This window comes from Eufriesea mexicana, unplaced genomic scaffold (genome assembly GCF_001483705.2).
Source record: "Eufriesea mexicana isolate 0111107269 unplaced genomic scaffold, ASM148370v2 scaffold307, whole genome shotgun sequence".
In the NCBI taxonomy this organism is placed as follows: domain Eukaryota; kingdom Metazoa; phylum Arthropoda; class Insecta; order Hymenoptera; family Apidae; genus Eufriesea; species Eufriesea mexicana.
Genome location: NW_016908458.1, coordinates 564184 through 586246, shown reverse-complemented (window position 1 = coordinate 586246; position 22063 = coordinate 564184). Strand labels below are relative to the sequence as shown.

At 39.2% G+C, this 22063-nt stretch overlaps 1 protein-coding gene across 2 annotated transcripts in view; it reads left to right on the top strand.

The window, feature by feature from the left end:
• bru3 (CUGBP Elav-like family member bruno 3) overlaps positions 1-22063 on the top strand; it is a 552999-nt gene that overhangs the window by 303 nt on the left and 530633 nt on the right. The window lies entirely within an intron of this gene.

Sequence of the window (22063 nt, the reverse complement as noted above, 5' to 3'; positions counted from 1 at the left end):
GAGTTTTATTATGTATTGTTTTCCTTCGAGAGTAGTAAATATTTGAAACACTTTGTATACAATTTTGACAAGATTAAATATGTTTCTATAGCGAACATATTTGCGAAAAATTAATGGCGGAATTTTCTCTTATCGTGATCTTTATCCATCATGGCGTCCAATACACGGCATTCGAAATTAATATTATATTCGTTACGTAACTTGCTCCAATCCTTTACGAAAATGTTTTCGTAGTACATTTTATGACTATTTTGTGACGTAATATTACTGAAATCTTCTGAAAATGTAGTAATTTTACATGACAAATCATTAAATTTGAATAATTGTTAATAATTTAATACGTTATTATATGCATGTGTGGTAAAATAATGAAGCACTCGTGTCCTACATAACCAACGTATCTTTTATTTAATGAATATTATCATTATCGAACAAAAAGCATCGAAACTCTTTCACTTGCAGAAATAATTCTTTCGAAGACATAATCATTTGAGTATTGCGTAAACTCGGTGTTTCAACGTAATATAATACAGCGCTCCCTCAATTTACGCAGTGCTTTCTTTACGCGAGTTTCCTCTTTACGAGGTAAATGAGAACACAATTTACACGGTAGTTTTTATACGCGATCTTAATTTACGACAGACCACGTTAGCTCGGCAAGAGTTTTATAAACAATCAGTTGCCGGAGGACATCGGTTGGGGCTAGCGGCAGAAATGAAAACAGAGCCGAAACGTTGAGACGTGCCGGGCGAACGGCTAGCATGACCTCATTACTGATGGACTTTGTTTACGCCATTTTCATTCCCCGGAAACGAACGTGGAACGGATACGCCGCGTAAGTTCAGGGACGGCTCTATACGATTATATTTTTATTACAAGCGTTCTACAAAGAAGTTGTCGGCATATCGAAATTTATATCAAATCACTTTTCTGACGATCTAAAATTCAACTCTTGTTCGAATAACTCGTTCATACCGGCGTGTACCACCGGTGGCTCTCACTTAAATGTTATATCTATGTGGCTGCTCTGCGCGCGTCGACCGTTGGAAAGAAACACGAATTGCAGCGCCGGCGTGAACGTGTAATTACCAGTGACGTCGCAATTTAAAATGAGACGAGGTCCAAAAGCCGCTTTCCCCAATCCTTAAATTCCAGTCGCGATGCAACGGATGAATGTCGCTTGATTCTTAGATGACACGAAGATTTGAATAAAAAGGCGAAAGATAGAGAGGACGAGATCGGGGTAGAGAAATAAAAAGAAAAAAGGGAGCCGATAGAAGGTAAAGGAGAACCGAGCGTTCCGTAGCGGAACATGAAGGGGGTGAAGAAGGGACGTGTCGCGAGTGACAGGTCATTTTCCGGAGCAGAGCACCCTCTCGTCGCGTGCGACCTCCCCTCGATCGGCTCCAACCCCTTCGTGTTCGCTCTAAGGATCACGGGGCTATCCTAACTCTTCCCCTTCGAACAAGCAATCCTCGATATCTCGTTCGCCGAATTCGAGCCCGCAATAACGCGCCTATACCAATATCTAATTTGATCTCCGTTCGGGGAGCGCTCTGCCCCCTTCACGCGTGTGTATACACCCCTGCTCTGCGATAGTCCCACCTGCATACGGATTTTAGTTTTCTACGCGTGGGATGAATTATTCTACGCCTATGTATTATATATTTTGTGTACGTTACTATCCGCAAATTATTATACTCTTAAAAATTAATTAATTCGCTTTCTTAAATACAAGTATTTCAGTATATCTTTCGAGATTGCATAAGTTTCAAAATCATTTTATTCTTATAAATTATTCCCGTATAATAATATAATTAGAAATAGGTAAGCAATATTTTCAAATTATTATTTATTTATTATTAAATTATTACCATCTATTTAATAATAAATATTTAATATTAAAATGATTACCAATAGTAATTCTAGCTGAATTACTATAATATAATAAATAATTATTTTAGTCCACTTTGCATTAATTTTATTCGAAGCATTATATACTGTGTGTTTGAATTCAATCTCTTTTAATTCTGCTGTTGACAAATTTTATTAACAAGGAAATTTGTAATTTCATTGTTATACGTGGAGAAAGAGATAATTAATAATGTATTTTTCTCTTAAATTTTCATCCTTTTTTCAGATAGGGTTGGTGCATGAATTATAATAATGTAAAGAAATCGTCTTTATATCGTGGTATAAATTTTATATCGTTGCTTCTGGTTTGATACTTGTTGCTCTCTTGTAAAATGTATTTTTTATTCCTGCTCACTTATCGTAAGGGTAGTTGGGTAGCGGCATGCATAAACTTTAAACTAATTTCTCATTAGACAGCATGTATCCGCTTCGTTAACATAATTTCGATCCATTCTATCTCAACAAGACGTTCCAACACCGGTACATGCATAATTTTTAATTAACTTTTAATAAATAGTGGCCCATGATACTAGCCATTTTTAAAATTCAGATCGTCGTATCAGGCAGTGCTTCGTACATGCACGTTGTCGCGAACTTAATAAAGGGAAACTTCGAGGCACTTGCAGAATTTTGAAAACACAATTACTTTACGTAACAACGTGTACGCGAAATACCCGAAGGACTTTCGCATTGATTACGGAAATTCTCATTTGTTGTGAGCAAATGAAATTCCACCTAATTAAATGGTAAAACTTTCGACTGATCTAATATCATCGTTTCTAGAAGAGTTCTATAACTTCACCCTCGGGCTGTCGGTGGGTGGTGTTGGGGGGGGAGGCGGCAAACTTGAATTTCAGTTTTAATTAACTCCCATTTCTCAAACGGACGTACAGTTTAATGCCAATAAATAAGGTCGTCGTATTCATAGTTTTCCACGTGCAAGTGACGGAAACAAATTGTGATATATACCGGTAATGTTTTTCTTAACGGCTATTATGTGGAGTCCGCCTCGGGAGTAAAATGGATTCACGGCTCCTAGTACTAGTGGCGCGCTCTGCAGGGCGGTGAATCTTCGTTCCGTTGGAAAAAGCCACAATGGGCGCGAGCAATCGCTTAAGTGCAGACCGCGGTTTGTCCACGCGATTTCGAGTGAAGAGGCCGGTATTCGTGTCCCTTTACAAATAGGAACAAGCACGGATGGGTCTCGAACTGTTATGTAATTAATAAATTATACCGCGACGATTGCGTAAAACGTGTACACAATGCTTCACGTGGCGAAAGGGTGGGGTTGGGAGGGAGATAAAAGGCGAGTGCGGATATGAAAACAAAGGCTATAGGCGAATGGTATAAAAACGGGAAACGAAAGACGGCGATATAATAAGAAAAGGACAAAAATGGTCGCGGTTGAGGGGGCGGGGTGGAGGGGGGGAAACGGGAAACCACAGAGGATAAAAAGAAAGAAAAATAAGCTCTACGAATGCGCTGCATGAATAACATGCATTTATGCAGTGCCGACGCAATATGTAAGAAGTCTTCCTCTTCTTATCCATGAAGGACCAGGGAAACGCGACGGAGCCTCCATATTTTAGGGGACACGACAAAGTGCTCGACCCACGTCCCACTTCCTCTCCACGTAGCCTATGCATTTATGCAATGACGGGATAATTTCGCGCCTACGCCCATGCGACATCACGCTCGATTTCCTCTTCTTTGCTCGATTTTCGGCGAAAGCGAAAAATACGAGAATATCTTCCTCTCCTCCTCTATGTCCAGACGATTTATTATTAATACTGCCCCCTTCTGATTTCCAATTTCGTTTATTTCGTTATTAAAATGTACAATCCTCACTTTCATCGCTGTAGCAAACTTTGGACCTTGTTTTAAAACACTTTTCATTAACTATAATTAATACTTAGGATTAAATATAGCTTTATTAACTGGCATAATATAGTACTCTTTCTTGGGTCGAATTAAATCAATTCATTTAAATTGCAAAGAGTTTCGAGTTATGCAAGTTCAGATATTTTTGCGTCCGACTGTACATGTTGGAATTATATCTGTGAATTGGAACATTAGATGGAAGGAATCAATTAATCCTTTCGCTGTTCTACCATCATCTGAGATCTCGCTGTTTTTCTCATACGACATACAACATATAAATTATATTATACTTCTTTATTCATTTCGTAATAAATTTTATTAAATTGAATGATATAAAATTCGAAATATTTCTCTCACCGAGTATTTCAATTTTGTTGAACAGCAGAAGGATTAATTGATTCCTTCTGTCTAATGCTCCAATTTTAAAATATTACTACTTACGTACAATCAGTCACAAAGATAATTTGACACGTATGGTGTAATGTTTTATGATCTTTAATTAATTCTGTCTGGAACAAATACTTCCATAGGCCGGATATTATTGTTATAGGATAAATTGCGAAAGTGAACCAGAGCAAACAGCTATTTTTCAGTCGAGTTTACGTAGTACCAAAATTCCCAGCTGCCGACTGTTTCAATCACACTGTTCCCAACTGTTTAAGTTATGCGTGGCTGCTCACGCAGTTTGCGATCATTCGCCAAAGTTTGCATAACAATTGAAAACGTTTACCTAATAATATTAAGCTGCAACGATGTACACCGCGTACGACCTACTTCACGTATTGCTATTCAATTCATGAGAAATTATTAATGCATTCAGCCTCTTCCAAAGATCGAACTTCATTATTGAACATAGTTTTTATCGACTATGGAGATAAGTGGAATTTTAATGAACTCTTTTTTCCCATACACTCGTGTTCAGGTAACTTCGATAAGTTCTGAAATATCAATTTTGCAAATCAGTAGAGAAAAAAATTAAAAATGGTAATTAGAAATGGATGTATATTTTCAACTCGATTAGTATGATATTTTCAATCTTTACTATTCGTTGCAGAAACATTATGCTTCACCGTGTATCGATACCTTTGAGTACGTGTTTCTGTTTGCCCACGTATTACCAGATATTAATTAACATCGTTTACAAATGCATATTTCATCGATACGTTCAATTAACTTAACGGTAATCCAGACGTGAAAAAGAAAAATTAGTAAACGCGACGCGAATGGTATTATCAGGAAAATTGAAGGTGGATTATATCTCGATCGCATGGTAAATAAGTTGGCGAGGAGAAATAACGGAACAGTTTCTGGGTAGGGGCGCTGCTGTAGCGGAAACTTTGTCATCTTAGCTACTCAGACCTTGGCCTGTGGGTTGGGAAAGAGCAGGACCGTGTCGGCGAGGAATCACAGCGCAAATCAGAGTAATTCTACGTTTATCCGATTGGAAGGTGATTTTAAAACTTGCCACTTTCTACTGGAAGAAGTCGCTTTCCTCGTTACGTCTTGCAGGAAACACTTGGCCAACAAAGACAAAGGTCCCGCTCAACGAGTTAACTTTGGTTTTGATGGAATGACCACATTAAAGTCCCATAAAGTAGACAGCCTATCTGTGTACGTATCACGGGTTTGTATAACAATTTCGTATAAACACCCTCAACTTATTTTGCGAACAATATATTCACTTTATTCCTAATTTATATTTATATTCACTTATATAGTTGTACAGTACATTTATAGGATTTATATATAGTTATATGTATGTATAACTTTCATGCAATACATTGAAAGCTTTATACGTTAATTTGTTTTATTCTTTCAATGATGTGAGTTGAGAAAAACAGTGCAAATTTTTGCAAAACAATTTGCAAATTTTTATGTATCTTTCATTCTCTGAGAAATATATATTAAGATTAAAAATAGGTCGAAAATATTATATAACATTTTGATCATCTAGGAACAGTGAAATAATAAATTTTATATAAGAAACAAATTTTTAATTTTATAAAGTATATTTCCAATTTCAATCTATGCCTCTCAGAAGTTAAAAAATACGCAAAAATTAGCAAATCACTGTTTTGTTTATTAACTTTTATCAATTCGTGTATTTAGACGAATATTATTGTACAATGCAGTTCGGTTGTACTATAATATCATTTTTAACACGTTTTACTATATTTTCATCTATACGAAATGCGACATCGAGCCTAGAGCCAAGTTTTCTCAGGATTCATTTTGAAATTAAATTTTCTTTAAGGATCTCAGAAGATATTTTATGATATATATATATGAATATTATAAAACGATACGGGGCTAATTAAAGAAACATAAATCGTTTTCTACTTTTCGCAAAATTTATTATTATAGTAAACGTGCGAGTGCATAAATGAGTTGAAAAATATTATGATACGATGTCAGTTGTTATTAGTCAGGGCACAAAAACCATTTCGGTCGTGTCGAAGTTGCGACGTTTTACCATACCATGTTTGCTTTAGAACGTGCAAATGTTTTTAGTGTGCCGGCGTTATTTGTCGAACCTTTGTCAGATTAATTACCTGTTCGTCGATAAATAATATTTACCTTCGTTTCATGAAAAAAACAATTCACTCGCGTTTAATTGCAACGTCACTCAACGAGGAGACCGTCGAGTAATATTTTCGTAAATACTTGCCTCCGTGGAGCATAACGTTTCGACGTGTACACATGTACACGCACGCACAGTGATATCATTACGTTAATTGGTAAATTTTCCATCTTTACCTTTTTCCAATACGAAACAACTAATGAACGCATATGCCCATCTTATTTGCGAATTAAAAATCGTACGGAAATCTCTGCTAGCTTGAAATTACATCAGGTATCGATACTTCGCGGGATACATTTCCCCCTCGCCCCTTGCACCTCTTTTTCAGACGATACAGGCTAAAAATTGTCCGCACTTTATTGGAAATATTCACTTTGAACCATAGCGCGGTAAGGCAATTAACGGACGAATGATGGAATACGGATAAAATTTTGGCGGTTACTGGTTTGCTCCGGAATTAAAAAAAAAAAGGAAAAAGAAAAATGGAAAAAGGAAACGAGTGAAAAAAAAAAAAAGTAAAAGAGAAATCTCAAACTCCGCTCTATAACTACGTTTAATCGACGCCACATCGGAAATATCTCTGTTCCGTGTACATACAGACACCGTTTATTCCGTTATGGGAATCGAGACAATATTGCGCCATACTCATACCAGGCCCTCTTCTGTTTAAACACGGGGTTTGTACTAATCCTATGTACGTATGTACGTGTCGGAACATACCGATTGTTTAATTTCCTCTCCGCGCTTCGAATTTATTAACATCAATCCCGCTACACCGCTGCACGACTTCCCAAAGTGCTATCCAACCCCTGCTGGCTTCGGTAACCGGTGATTCTTGTACACCATTTTAGCGAATCATCCCCAACATTGCAATCAACGTGCGTCATAATTGGTTAGACTCATGCGACATCGCGGTAGATCTAAATACGGGGGTCCTAGAAACAAGCCTGGAAAGATTCGTGGAAATTAACGGGGTTCGAAATTCTTCGGAATCGAGCAAGACAGATAGCCAAGATACGATAGGGATCTTCTTAACGACAGCTACCGTGTAATCCACGCCTCGAAGCTGGTCTCAATCAGAGCCACATACTCCATAATTCAATATATCGAACCCTCATCTCGATTGCCTAATCTTGTCCATCTGGTCCAGTTCCCTGTCCTGCTCCCGCTGTCCTTCAAATCGGTACAACCGGCTCCTTCTTCTGAAGGAGCACCGGGGTGAGATTCTGGTAGGGTTTTGTCTTTCTATGATTCTGCCCTGATAGAAGCCAGCTTGGGCTCCAGTGGACACTGAAGAGAAAATGGCTCGTCCGAGTTACCCTCCATCCGCTCTGCACCTCTTAGTCCGTAATTGAATAACGTGTCTCGAGGCACGATCGGGCTCCGGATATCGTAATATACTGGCCCAGAGCTTTTGCCTGCACCTCAGCGACTTCAATCTCTCTTCCCACTGTTTCTTCCTTCACTTTCTCCCGCTACTCGTCAGCCAGATACAAGATGAGAGATTATTCGATGGATAGAAGTAAGCTGTTTCGTAATATGGTTAAATCGTTGCCTTTTGCTCCACTGTTTTTATATTTTATTTTATATTCGGAATTTTAGAATTTGCCAGCTGATTGTTGGCAGAGGTGATCGAATAGGACTTGATTCTAATCCTTATCGATTTTTCGTTTTATACGTGACACACGAGTATACACGGATGTATAATGATTTCTGATGATTGAGAAAATTAGATGTGATTGTGATCGAGTGGTGGATTAATTTGACGTGGATCTATAAAGTGAGAGGAATAGTATTACAGGCTATTTTCAGCGGAATAATCGCAAATAGCGACTTCTCTCTTTTCTATATAATTAATTATTTAATTATAGGGTGGTTGGTAATTGTTCTTGGGATTTTTTGTATTTAGATATGGCTAATTTAATTAAGTAACTTTTATTTGGAATGATTTCTTTATTCCACATCCGTAGAAAATTAAGATGGAGAATTTTGCGACCCTTTTTCGAGAAAAGCTTCCGAAAGTCCAGAAATATCAGTCTAGATATATTTTGGATGGACAGTCATTTTATTAATGGATTGATTCAATCTACCGGTTACATTCTTTTTATGGGTTACCATAAAATAATAATAGCCATGCCTCCTAAGGAATAAACAAAAAGTCGACGGAATTTTATATATTCGTTGTTTTTCGAGCCTTATTATAATAAATAATCTCACGAGGTAATCTCCGCCATAGGCCACAGCTTATTGACTCATAAACAAAATTCCATCAACTAGGGGGATTAAAGGTCAAGGTGACCCTTCTCTTTCCCATAAATAACTAACGATCAGAGATCTCTTTTTTGCCGTACACTCATATCCAATCTCGCTTTCGGAAATACCCTATTCCTCTCGTAGTAAATGTCGCCCGTTAATAGTTGAGCATAATCGTAATAGTGCGAGGGGTGTCTAGCATAATTTGTGCGAGGTATTAAAAGCATAGGAATATCAAGCGTGTGAGAATAATACGGAATCGATATTCCAGAAACGACGTACTTTATTCCGCATTCCCTCGACATAAATAATATCGGCGTGTCTTTGCATCTTATAAGCTCGTGCGTAGGCTGTGTGCGGCTTGTTTGCTTGCGAACAGTCGAGAAACAGACTTAATATATTGACCCTATTATGGCGTTATTACGCGCGAATACCGGTGGCCCGACTGGCCGTGTGGCTGCGCGCGCATGCCCGCGCTCCCACGCGCATCCAGTCCGCGCAGCCCTCTACGCATCGCGCGACCCTTCTACGAAGTCTGCATCATCGTAACAAGCGTACAGGCTGTACCAACTGAATTGCCATCGGTGCATCATCGAGGTGCCGACAGGTGATGCGATAATACTTGACGCGTTGCACGAACGCGGCAAGGGTGCGTCTCTCCTGTAAAATCGTGGAATTCGAATCACGATGCGAATGTCACTCGCGATAGGGAGATACGCGCTCGCGCCAGAAGCAGGGTCCTGCGTGTTTTCCAACCGGCAACTCGTTTCTCGCGTTACGTTTTAAACCGATCGTCGCCGGAGCCACGAATGGTGCGAGCCTCGTAAAATTTATAATAAACTCGCGGAAATATTAATTGACGCCGGAGTTTCAGCGTGATAAATTAATTCGTTGTTCCTCAAAGTGAGGAATTTCGAACGGCGTGGGATGGACGGCGGGGGATGGGTCGGTGGAAGCTGTGAAATTTTCATAACGAGAAAAACTATTTCCCGCCTGTTTTTAATTAGGAATACAATTTTGCACGTCGCGCACCCTTGTTTGTATTCCATTCCGTATCGCGAATTTATTCATTCCCTCTTTTCAATTTTTTTTTTTTTTTTCATAATAATAATAGCGCCACTGAACGATCGAGGCGAAAGTACGCATTTTATATCGATGAAATTTCATCGAACACGCGTTATTGTCACCTCGTGTCGCGGTAATTCACGGTTTAATTCGCCGTTTAGCCGAACGTTTAGATATACAGGTATACGCGTCTATTCTTCTGAATATTAATTCACATTGTCGTGATAAATCGCGACAAGTTATCCGCTGTAATCGTTCCCCTTAATATATTCGTTGTTAAGCATAATGTTCCGGGTCGTTTCATTCGCATCGTGTAACTGATAATGTGACAGCTCACGTACAACTGTTTGTCTTCACACGAGCATGCAACTCGTGTTGCTCGAACGTTACATCTGAACTTCAACTCGCATCTATCTAGCCGCGCGTATTAGTGTCACGATAACCGATATCAAATTGCATACGGCACGATAGAATCGTGTACACGGTGGATAAGTGATAAAGCGATAATTAGCGACGATAAAAGATTCGTTTCAACAGGTGATCATGCGAAAATGAATACTATAGGTTTGCTCGCGTGAAAACAATGCTCCCCGAGAAAGAATTATTACGTATAATCGACTTCGTCGCGCTAGTAATCGCGCTCAATGGGACACGTTATTTCGTGCAACACTTTTCCAGGATAATGAAATATTTATATTGCCAGATATATTTAAAATTTACGAACGTCAATGAAATAATCGAGAAAATCGACGGGGTATCCTTTCAAACGTTGTTTACCCTTTGGTACCGCGTTACAGGGACGATCTATGAGAGCTATAGTGATTCGAGCCAACAATACGAATTATTTTCCCTTCTTACGCGAAAATAGTTCACGTCGATTTAAATCACTGAAGGATTCGTATTATTGGCCACTGGCGTGTCCTATTAAGCGATAAAATTATAGTTTGTTGGATGCGCAGTGCCGTTCGATATTTTATCGTAATGATAACCCGAAGGTAATGATACATCAGCAAATACGGAGCCCTATTTAATAAACTTGGAAAATCAAATCGGTTTCTCGATTTATTCGCGTTTACGAATTAAACGCGGAACATTCGACTTATCGTTGGAATCTATTCAGAACATTTTACGTCGAGATTTATAACGTGTTATATTTTATACAAAATAAACAGTCAGTCAAAGTATTATATCGACATCGCGTTTTTGGCATTGCGGAATTATATGCATCAGTGAATCCATGCTGGTTTCGAGAAGAAACTTCGCCATTTTGATCTAAATTTTTTGGTAAAGTATGTTTTCCCGTAAACACAGGTTTTCATTCTTTTCCATTAACCCTTTCACACCTGTAGACGTTGTTTGACGTCATGCTACGAAATGACTGCAGACGTGATACAACGTCCATGGACTTCAAAGCTTTTAGAGCTTCGAAAATTTTTCTGAACGCTTATAATGCGTGATATTATATTTTGATTAAGTTTTTATTAGATTTAAACGAAAATAAAATTTGTTAAATTAATTCGGGACAGGACATTTGCCACTATCTTCATAATTTAGGCGTGTGAAGTTTAAAAACTAAGAATTTCGATTTCTTTTTTAAATTAAAATCTTGAAAATTATGATTTTTATTTTGAAATTGAAAGATATAGGGAATTCATATTGGCTGTACTCACCTAGCGCAGCGTCAGGTAGAGTAGGAGGTGCTTTCCAACTTGTGGAGTTTACGTACTACAGCACTGATCTCTACTAATAATGTGATTTCGTGGAATTGCTGTTTATGCTGTACATAAATCAATAATGAAGAGATATTAACAAACGTGTTTGATTTTAAATTCATAATAATTCTACTTACCTAGCGCAGCATCAGGTGGTAGTAGCTCTCAGAGCTATGGAGTTAAAGCTGAAGAGCACTCATTTCCACTTACACTATCATAATTTCATAAAATTGCTATTTCTGCTGCATATAGGCAATGAAGGAATACAGACGTTACATTTCCCTCCATAAATGAACATAATCCTCAAGCTCTTTAACACTAGATTTACGAAACCCGTCAATTTGACGGAAGGGTTGCTCCAATTATACGATGGTAACAGATTTAGTTAACTTATATTAAGACTGTTGGTATAATACATAATTGTTTTTAAATTAAACTAATTATTAAAAAAAAGGCACGTGGTTTCCTTCACTTGTCAATTTGACAGGTGTCTTTAAAAGTAGGTATACAGATAGCGTTCGTAAACCTAGTGTTAAAGCCGTCCATCCTGAAAAGTGTCCAATTTCCTAACTCGATTGCTTAGAAATTCTAACACACTTCTACCTGTAAGGCTTCTCGAAATCGAGAGTTACCTTCCAGAAATTAATTTACATACTGACCTTACTCACTTCTTCGTGTTTATCGGTGAAAGCAAGAGCAAATAACAACTTAAAGCTGATCGATATCCGGCTATCGGGGTTGAAGGAACTAGCGAAGGAAAAATGCCATCCTCGCAATTTCATTTACTGTGTCATTGAAGCCGAACGCGATATTTGCTCAATTACAAGACATCCGCCAGGTTGCGAAAGTACATCTTGGAATTGAATCCGGGACACTTATATCCACACTCCGGCGGATTGTTTCTGACACATAAGCAATTTCGTATTCGACGAAACGTAGAGCTGGAATTCGCTCTGTTCTCCGGATACGCTTGAAATCGGCGGTGTCCTGCATCGATACACCGGTACTGCGAAACCGGTCCTAGCCCCGAGCTAGGTCTCGCGCAGACGAGAGAAGCCCGAGTCGCCTGAGTGCGACGGAGGGGGTGGAAAAATGTGAGAAGACACGGACGGAAGAACTGTTCGGGGAGAACGAGGATTCGAGGTGCCGAGAAACAATCTGGAATAGGAACGAACCGAAACGAGACGAAGGAATAAGGACGCCGGCGGTGATAGCGGGCTGGAGTCGGCAGTAGTGGCGGCGATGGTGGCGCGAGGCCAGGTATAGGAATCGGAAGCGGGTAAAGAAAGGGCGACGGAAAGTGTAGTCTAGAAACTTTATCCACTTTGCATGCTGATGGTCACAGATTCGGGAAGACAAAATGGCGCACGGGAGCAAGAGAGCTAGCCGGAGCGTGGATCGCGATTCACCGGGAATCGATTCCCTTTGTGCTTCGCCAACACCACCACCATCGTCGCCACTGGTACAGCGAACGGCGGCACTGCCGCCTCTGCCTTCTCTCCAAACTTTGTAGCCAATTTACGAGCGACCAAGTCAGCGCCCTTCGATTTTACGCTAATCCGATGCCGATGTCGTACCGTAGATGAGGCGAACCTTCCTTTACGCTGGAAAGGGGCTGCCGGTTGGCTAAAAAGGATTTCATTTTCTGCGCTGCCCGCCATTCTTTGCCCGCCAGGTCTGTCTCAGGCTAACCTCTTTTTCTCCGTTTCGTTTCGTTTCGTTTCCTACGGATTCCACCATCCTTTGGTCCTTTCGCTCGTCGCTGGTCCTCCTTGGTCTTCTCTTTGTTAGGCTTCTGTCCCGTTCTCCCATGGCCTTGTTCTTCCGCCTACTTTACCTTTTGCCGTCTTCCCTTCGCTCCTCCACTTTCTCTCTTGGGTCTCTCAGTAACTCAGTCCTGAAGAGGAACCGCGGTCGTTCAAGAAGGTAATGGGGTTTACCGCGTGGAACCGTGGATACGTTTTATCCGGTACGGCCGATCGAGTTACGGAATTAAGTTCAGCTGTACGGGAATAACAACCGAGCCGCTTTCTTTGTTCCCATGCCACCGCCTATCTGCAGTGCTTTGGACTTTATGAAGGGTGGAGGAGGAACGATTCTGAACAATCGCGACTGTCCAAAGAAAAAGTCTCGTTCCCTTTGATCCGACGTTATTTGCATGTATTAAAGGTAGCACGACGAGGTTCTCTATGGTGGTGCTTGGAGGGCCTGTAGCGAACATCATTCTCACCCTCACCGCTAGGTGGATTCCGACTTTGAGGACTTTCTCGCAGTTCCTCGGAAAACCTCCAGTTCCAACATATTGTCACGAGATCATATCCACCCGGTATTCGGCCAAGAGGAGTGGATCGTAACTTCAGTGCAGAACAATCCAGCACCTCCCAGAATGTTCAGTTTAAATAACAGTCGGCTATTGACTATAAAAGTAACGTCCTCCATCAAAGTTCAGAGACTGCTGTCAACCATTTTAGAAGGAAAATCTATTCTGACGTTTAGAATTCTTCGGTAATCTAGCGATCGAACCTGAAGAATAAGGAATACGAATTGTAACAATATATAACTTCCCGATAATAATATCCCAGTGTCTAAGGCAGGGCCTGCTAGGGTAGCCTTACTGATGAGTCCGCTAGCAGGCCCGGGACGAAACGCATCCCTTCATTTTCATATTGTCTCTTCTACCTACGCCGTCACAGAGGGATACCTGTAACTAGCTGACGTTAAAACGTCACGACCGTGGGGGAGGACCCCCACAGACCTATGGGTTCGGCGATTTAAGGTGCAAACGTTACGCGGATTGTACGGCTGTTTAAACCGCGCATCGAGCAGCGATAAAAGGCAAGGACTGTATCGTACCGTTGTCGGTGTAGTTCCTGTGGACACTGAATGGTAATTATATGGTCAGCCGTAAAAAGAAAGCGATCATAAGACGCCGGTATGGGCACACCGATGGCAAAGGTTATACTTTCACGGAGGGTATGATTTTTAGGCTCATGGAAATTCTTTGATTTGTGATCCGATAGTGGTCGTACAACCAGCTACGATCGATTACGTTTATGACCATGGGCAAACCATAATATTTTACTACCCCCACATCTGCGCGAAGATCCCCGTGCCACCGAAAAGAACGCTCGCCAGCGTATATCGTTACGCAAAATGGTACAGGTGGCAATGTTACCCTTGGTATAAAAATGAAACATCGATCTTATCGATCTTGATTTCATCTCGCTTCCACCCGAAGGATAAAATGTGTAACGTATAAAAATAAAACCCGTGAAATAATAGCAGATGGTGTCACATCTACGTACCATAAAAAAAGGAGACAAAAGAAGAAATAAATTGGTAACGATAGATTTGTATGTCGATTCCATTTTCAAATTGCACCGAAATCAAAGTCGAAATAATATTTCAGTCTGATCTAAAATAAGTCCTTGCACCTCGACAATTTTTTGAATCCAGCTTTATTCATCAAAATAAAACCAAAAGTTATGTTGCGGATTAATAATACCGTCATACTGGTGCCAGTAAGGTGAAAAAGATTAAATATAAATAATTTATAATGCAAACCGTAGCAAAGTATTAGAAAAAACATAAATAAATTATGCAGTGTTAGGCAGTATTAAGTAAATTGAAATTCTACTTTTAGAATTATCAACAATACACTGAAATAACTTAACACGTTCCATTAATTGGTATATATTATATATAAAAATTGACATATTATCACACAATATGCCATTACATCATCAATCCATAAGTAATTAGCTTATTTACAATAATTATCACACTCTGTTCCATTCATAGTACACGTGGCGCTGCGATCAGTTCAACTGTAAAAGTCAATCAGTTCAAAAATTTTCGATTAGTAGAAAGAACTAGAAGAGTAGTGATCGAATAAGCCATTTTTATGCATCCCTTGTTTTAAAAAATTCCACCATTACATGTAATTAATAACTATTTTATATATAACAATTAAACAAATTTATGTGCTTTGTTTTATACTGAATTTTGTATAATGCCTCGTTATTTTAGTGGAAATATATTTTACAGAATTCAGTTTGTCATAAAACATGTTTTCAGCACATTAAATAAATATGTCTGCGTGTACCACAAATGGTACACGTGGCACGCATCGTGTTAATATCTTAAAAGCGTAAGATGATCGAGAATATTGACACAGGATCGAAATTTCGAACGATGAATCTGGAATCGTTAAATCTAACGACAAGTGTCGCCATCTACGTAGTTCCTTAACCTCTAGAGCCATCTAAACTAGACAGCACTCATCTGATGATTGAAATTCGAGTCAATCGTATCGTCTATAAAAGAAAGCGATACGTCTCTTCCTCGCGTTGGCTTTCTCCGTAAGAAATAAAATAAAACGAGCATAGGAGGAACGAAGAATTGATACAAGAGACGCGGTGGGGAACAGAGCGTGGTCGACATGGAATGGACAGTCGTTAAGGGGACTGAAAGGGGTAAGAAGTCGAACGCTCGTAAAGCAGGTTGAACTGATCGTAAACGCTGGTGAAAGAGCGATGTCGTGGATCGCTATAGATAGAGGGATAAAAATCTCAGAGATATCGATATTCGCCGAACCGCGAGTCAGAAAAGGCTTGACGTCCGTTCGATTTCGGAAAATGCCCCCGTACGATTGGGAAAAATTGAAATTCCTGCAAAGTAAAAATGCGAGAATATCTATTCGTGCGAGTAAACGGGTTCCTATGAGTCGACTGTCATCCCGGTGATTGGAGGGCTGTCAGTCACCAAGAGTGGAATGCGCCATTTTCAAAACGTCCGTCCGCCGTCCTTGCAGGACAGAAAGGTTCATTAACTTTCGATGATGGTCTCCTATCTCGTCCAATGCTGTATTAATAATATTTCGACGCTCAGTCCAAACCCGTAATCTCCTTCCTTTCATCGTAACACACACGCAATACACACGTATCCACACAAAGATACTATTCATCGTGCTATGTTCCTAATTTACAGTTACATTATATCAGCGACAAAGAGTTTTCGTTACAACGCTGCTCATATATTTATGACCCAACGATGTAAAGTTCGTAGCGTAGTACGATGTTTAAAATATGCGTAAATCTTTACTTCGGTCACAGTTTGTATCTTATTCTCGAACGTGTAAATTTCCTTCCCCGGTGCAAACTCCAGCCAGTTATGCCGAGCACGAACAAGTTGTCGCATAAAACACGCGTTTAACGTCGTTTACGAGTTTGCAAAATCTAGCAGACAATCGAACTGATGGATATGGAATATTTACCAGTTATCGTCACGGGTTACCTGTTATTTTATAATTAATGTACTTACAATGAGGACTAGTATAAACCGTGGAGACCGTAGTAACGAAATTGAAGCGAATTGGTTCATTCTGACCAAACTAGAAGTGTACTATGCTTCGTACCCGCATATCGGAATCCCTTTATCGTTCCACATGTACGAACTCGTAAACAACGTGTCGGTCCGTAACAACGTTGCGCCGCCACGCGGCGGATTCGCGCACGGATCGCTGCACGCGCCATCTTCTTTCTCTGTCCTCACCGCGCACGGGTTGCGAGACCGCGATTCCGTTGGTCTAACGTTACCCACCGCTTCAGAGTTTCGACCATGGAAAACAATGGCTAGTTACACGGCGAAATTCCTGAATAGTGTCCCAACGGGTCGGTTTTTTTCCGTCCGTGTCCGTGTCACGGAAACGGTGAAAATTATTCCGCACCTGTAGCAAAACTACATCGGGGACGGTTGACGAGGCTTTTCATTAGGAGACAGTAAAACCCTCCGCGTGGCAGTCTTTCACGTCGTTTATTTTAATTACGGACTTTCCACCCTTGAACGACCGGCCGGATTTATTTAGCGGAAAAATGATTTCGGTAACATGCTTTCGGCCATTATTAAAATCGCCGCGCGAGATAGCTCGCGAAACGCGGTATACACGTATTATACCGGTTCCCTTCCGACGCGATGCACACTGATCCACTTTAGGGAAAATCACCACCGGACGATTTGCTTCGATATAATGGCTCTTGGTTACCTTCTCCTGCAAACCGTCTACTAGATTGTCCAAATCGTATCAACTTAATTCATATTCACGGTACGAACGAATTTGCTAGCAGAAAGTCGGGAATCGAGGGGATGAAGACACGCAACGAGCAGAGTGGAATCGGCAGTTCTGGCCGAGGGAAGGAGAAAGAAGCGCGGCACGAGGGGCAACGGAGGGTGGTCGACGAGCATTTGCCCAAGCGAGCTGGGTTTTAGCCCCGCTTCCGTCTCATTACTCGCTACGCTCTGATTGAATTACCTACAATCAACATCAAACATTTTTAAACTCAATTTCATGTACGTAGAATCGTGTATTTTCCCGCTTTTTCTGCTTTATAGAATCGCTTTGCGAAGCACGAGCTCCGTACACGGCGAATCTATTTTTCTCTTATATTACGGATACACGAACCGGCTACGTCGACCGTCGTTATTGTATAATTACCTCATCCGTAGCGTCCATGGGCCTGGAGCTTGGAAAAGCAAACGGCCCGACGTCTCGTTTAAGCACCTTTTCGAATTCATCCGTCTTCGGCCGCACAAAGATACACGCGCTTCCTTATAAATTGATCAAACATCTCGTTCGCCTGATCTCGTTCGCCTTTATTTGTCCTTACATCGAACTGCGCTCGTAAATCGGCTCTAACAAGGTTTACAATCGAAATTTAATTAACCTTTGAGGAAACGCTACTCCGGAAGGCCGCCATTGTTAAACTTTTATTTGGATGAATCTCTTCGCTTCCACTAATCGTATTATCATGTAACGGATTATTGGCTTCCTATTGAAGTCTCATTCTACCGCCGTCTTGCGTATTCTGTATTATTATAATTAGTTTGCGAAAAACGAGTGAGACGAATATAGTATGTACTGGAGGATAGACAAGGACATCAACGTGGAGTGAAGATGAAAGAGGTATCGAGGGAAATAAAACGATATTTAGAATTTCGTGTGGAATTTGTGACAGATTTAACAACGTTTAGACACGCTTAACATCGAGCACTAATTGAAGAATTTCTATCGAAAACGATTCTTGTCCACTTTTTTGAAGTTTCAAATTATAATGGGTTTTAATAGTTAGATACAGGATTCACGCAATTGTGGAATCGATATTATAATATCGATACCGATATCTTAATACATAGGATAATTAATACAGGGAAAATTACTCAGGTTTATATAATCGAATTGAAGATGGTAGACTATTTTCTTCTTCTCTTTAGAAATAAATGAAATTGTGTAATGCTTACAGTTGAACCCCTAAATTCTTCGCCATATTTTTTAATTTAAATTATTAAATAAAAATACTTTCTTATATTTCGTTCTTGGATTTTATAGATTTCTATGAACGTTTTAAACAATTAAGAAATTGAGTGATCTAAGCATATGTAATCCTATAAATAGCACTTCTACATTTACGACAGTTATACGAATAAAATTAACATTTTCAACGTTTCGTTGGATACTTCAAAGAACTTCAAACGAAAGCTGCAACAAGTCCTTGGAATGGCTGCTGTATAGCACATCTTCATCAGTGTTATATACAGGGTGTTCGAGAAGTAAGATTCGAAGGACTTATAGTTTTCACAGAACGAAGGGAAAGGTGTCTAATTATTGTAGGTCATGTTGAATCATAGTATTCAATAACAATCATAATAATTGCAAGAATAAATATAACAATAATCTTGGTGTTATTTATTTAATATTTAATTTTTATCGAAATATATCTGCATTTTTGAGCGATGAGGATTCGTCTGGATGAACTATTCGAAGAATGAAATAAATTTTTAATTCGTCACGTAGAATCAAGGTTATAGAAAATCTTCATAAATGTTAATGTCGGGGAAACGGTGATTTTATAAGCGTGTGCAAATATTGTCAGAAAGGCCACACTTCAGAATTAAATTATTGCATGCGCGTGGTCTGTTCATCGGAATCCATAATGGCGGAATTGAATCGCTTTCCCGAGAGCGCGATTGATTTGCCGAAACGAAGCACTAATCAAAATTAATTCCCATTATTTCGTTAATGACACCGGGCCGCGTCGCGCTGCTCGTCACGCTTGCAGGCTCGATTTGGTGCGAATTAAGGATAATTAAGAACCCATTTGTATCCGAGCGAATGGAAACTCCGATCAAGCGAATTCGCGAAGGAACCCAACTTGTAACAATTATTTTCTATTACGAATCCTCGCCCGATAAATACATAGGATCGTTTAAAGTCTGAAAAAGAAAACAAAAAAAAGAAATATCTTTAAATATATTTACAGATTATCTCACATTTCTTTCCACATATTTCACAAGTGTGCCTTACAGATAAAAATGAAACAAAAATGTCATGTAATAAAAACAGATATTATAAAATAATACAAAAATTAGAATATTATAATTTCCCATAATAATTTCTTCAACGTGTATATACACATGGAGTATGTAATTTATTTTGTATATAGATGACGTAGACGAATTTTTAATTTAAACATCCAAACGTAGCATTTGTTAAATTTTCCAAGCCCACCAAAATTTCATATAGTATAGTGGTATAGTGTAGCATCTGATATTAAGCAATTTTTGCTTGAAAAATTTTCTGTTATTCATATTTTTTTGCGATTCAGACATTTCCTAGTAAATTATGTACATTGTATATATTTATATATATGTATTTTTACATTTCTATTAGGAGCAAATGTGTAATAGAAATGTATATATATATACATATATATAAAACGTTTTTATACACAGAATATGATATAAACTGTCATTTGCTGTCATACGATATCTGTCATGTCTCCATCTATGTTATAGTGTACTTCTTATATACTTCTCTATTTTAATATCTCTCTTACACATTTTGCAATATCATCCATTCTCATTTTTGTATATACCAATGGACTTATTGCTGAATTAGTATAGTCAGCTTATTAGCTTTTGCCCCTTTATTAGCGCATTCTAGTTCATTTTTACAATAGAGAGCTTCTTGAAACGAAAGAGGTCATATATTAATTTTGAAAAAAGGATAAAAGAATCATAGACATTTATCTAATAATCCCCTAGCATTTTCTATTTCTATATCGATAGAAATAAAATTGGGTAACAGTATACGTTTTGTCAATATTTCCATGGTAACACGAGCAGGGTGCTGATAAATGATAAATAAATAAATACATATATCGTATATGACACAATGTTTTTCCAAAAAATCCCTTAAGTCCGATTTTTTACTGAATTTCCTAGAACGCAATATTTTTTGCTGCAAAAGCTTGTCATAAAGTGGTGCGCAACGTTGCTGCCTTAAACGACGTACTTTGTCGTTGCCAAAGTTAATTTTTTTACGTTACAATGCAAACTTCATTCGGGACGTAACGTTTAACTTCGTCCAACGTAGGCGATCCTTAACGTCAACGATCCAACTAAAAATCGTGAGCTCTAGTCGCTTCGGAAACTTATCTTCCACCAGCCACCCCCTTTCCGCCGCTTTCAACCCGGCTAACCCCCGTCCACCACCTTCACCCCCTCCACCGAGTTTATCAACTTCGCGAACTGACATGGTTGTAATTTTAAAGTACTTGCTGCAACTTCCCAACTAGCGTACAGTTATTAACTCTTCGTAAGTAATTTAAAAGTAATCACGCTAATGAAGCACAAAGGCATCGCGGTAAGCACGCAGAAATGATCCGGCGTATATAACGTGTCTCTTTATGTACTATGGTTATCTATGTACGGACGCATCCGGAGCAATTCATTCGCACTACATGGAAATCTCATTAGGCCCAGATACATATAACAGCTACCTCGCGACTAATGGTTGAGTTTGAATCGGAGCTATAGGACAGACGCTTTAGGCGGAACTTGATCGTGTCGATGCTCACGGTGCGTGAGCCATGACGTACGTTTCTAATGCATAATAATCGCCAGCGATACCAGTCGTATGGCCATGGAATTCGAGGGGCTCGAACCTTTTGGCGACCAATTATTTCTACTTCCCCGATTCCGGGTATTCGAATTAACTTTGCGCAGGGGAATTTCGCTTCGATGTTTTGCTCTTTCGATTTCTCGATATTTCGATATTTTCATTTTTTTTTTTTATACAAATTATGAAATAAAATTCAAGATGTCAAATGGAAGAAGGAAATGTCAAATTGATGGGGTAACGAGTAAATTATTTCTGAAAATGGGGGTTGAACGGAGAAAAGTTGACCACGCCACAATATTAATTTATAAGCTAGTGATCGTCTAATGGAGTGAGGCACTACCCCTTATTCACATTTATAAATATACGATTGATATTATATATTAGAAAAAATTCTCAGTGTCCAATTTTGACATTACGGTACTTTTGTATTTCCATATTTATTCATTTACTTATTTAATTAAACGAAGTTAAACGCTCAGTATAAGATACAAAAGTATAATAATAATTATAAGTCATCGCGGTGTGTACCCCATTAAATAATCTTGAAACTCCGTATATATCGAGGTCTCTGTATTTTCAATTCCAACGACTGTAAAAATCCGGGAAAGACGAAACAGTGAAGGAAAAGGTTGTTCAACACGAGTGAAAGTTGAGAGGAAATTAGCCGAAAGCAGAAGACCCCGAAATGTGTCGTGGAAG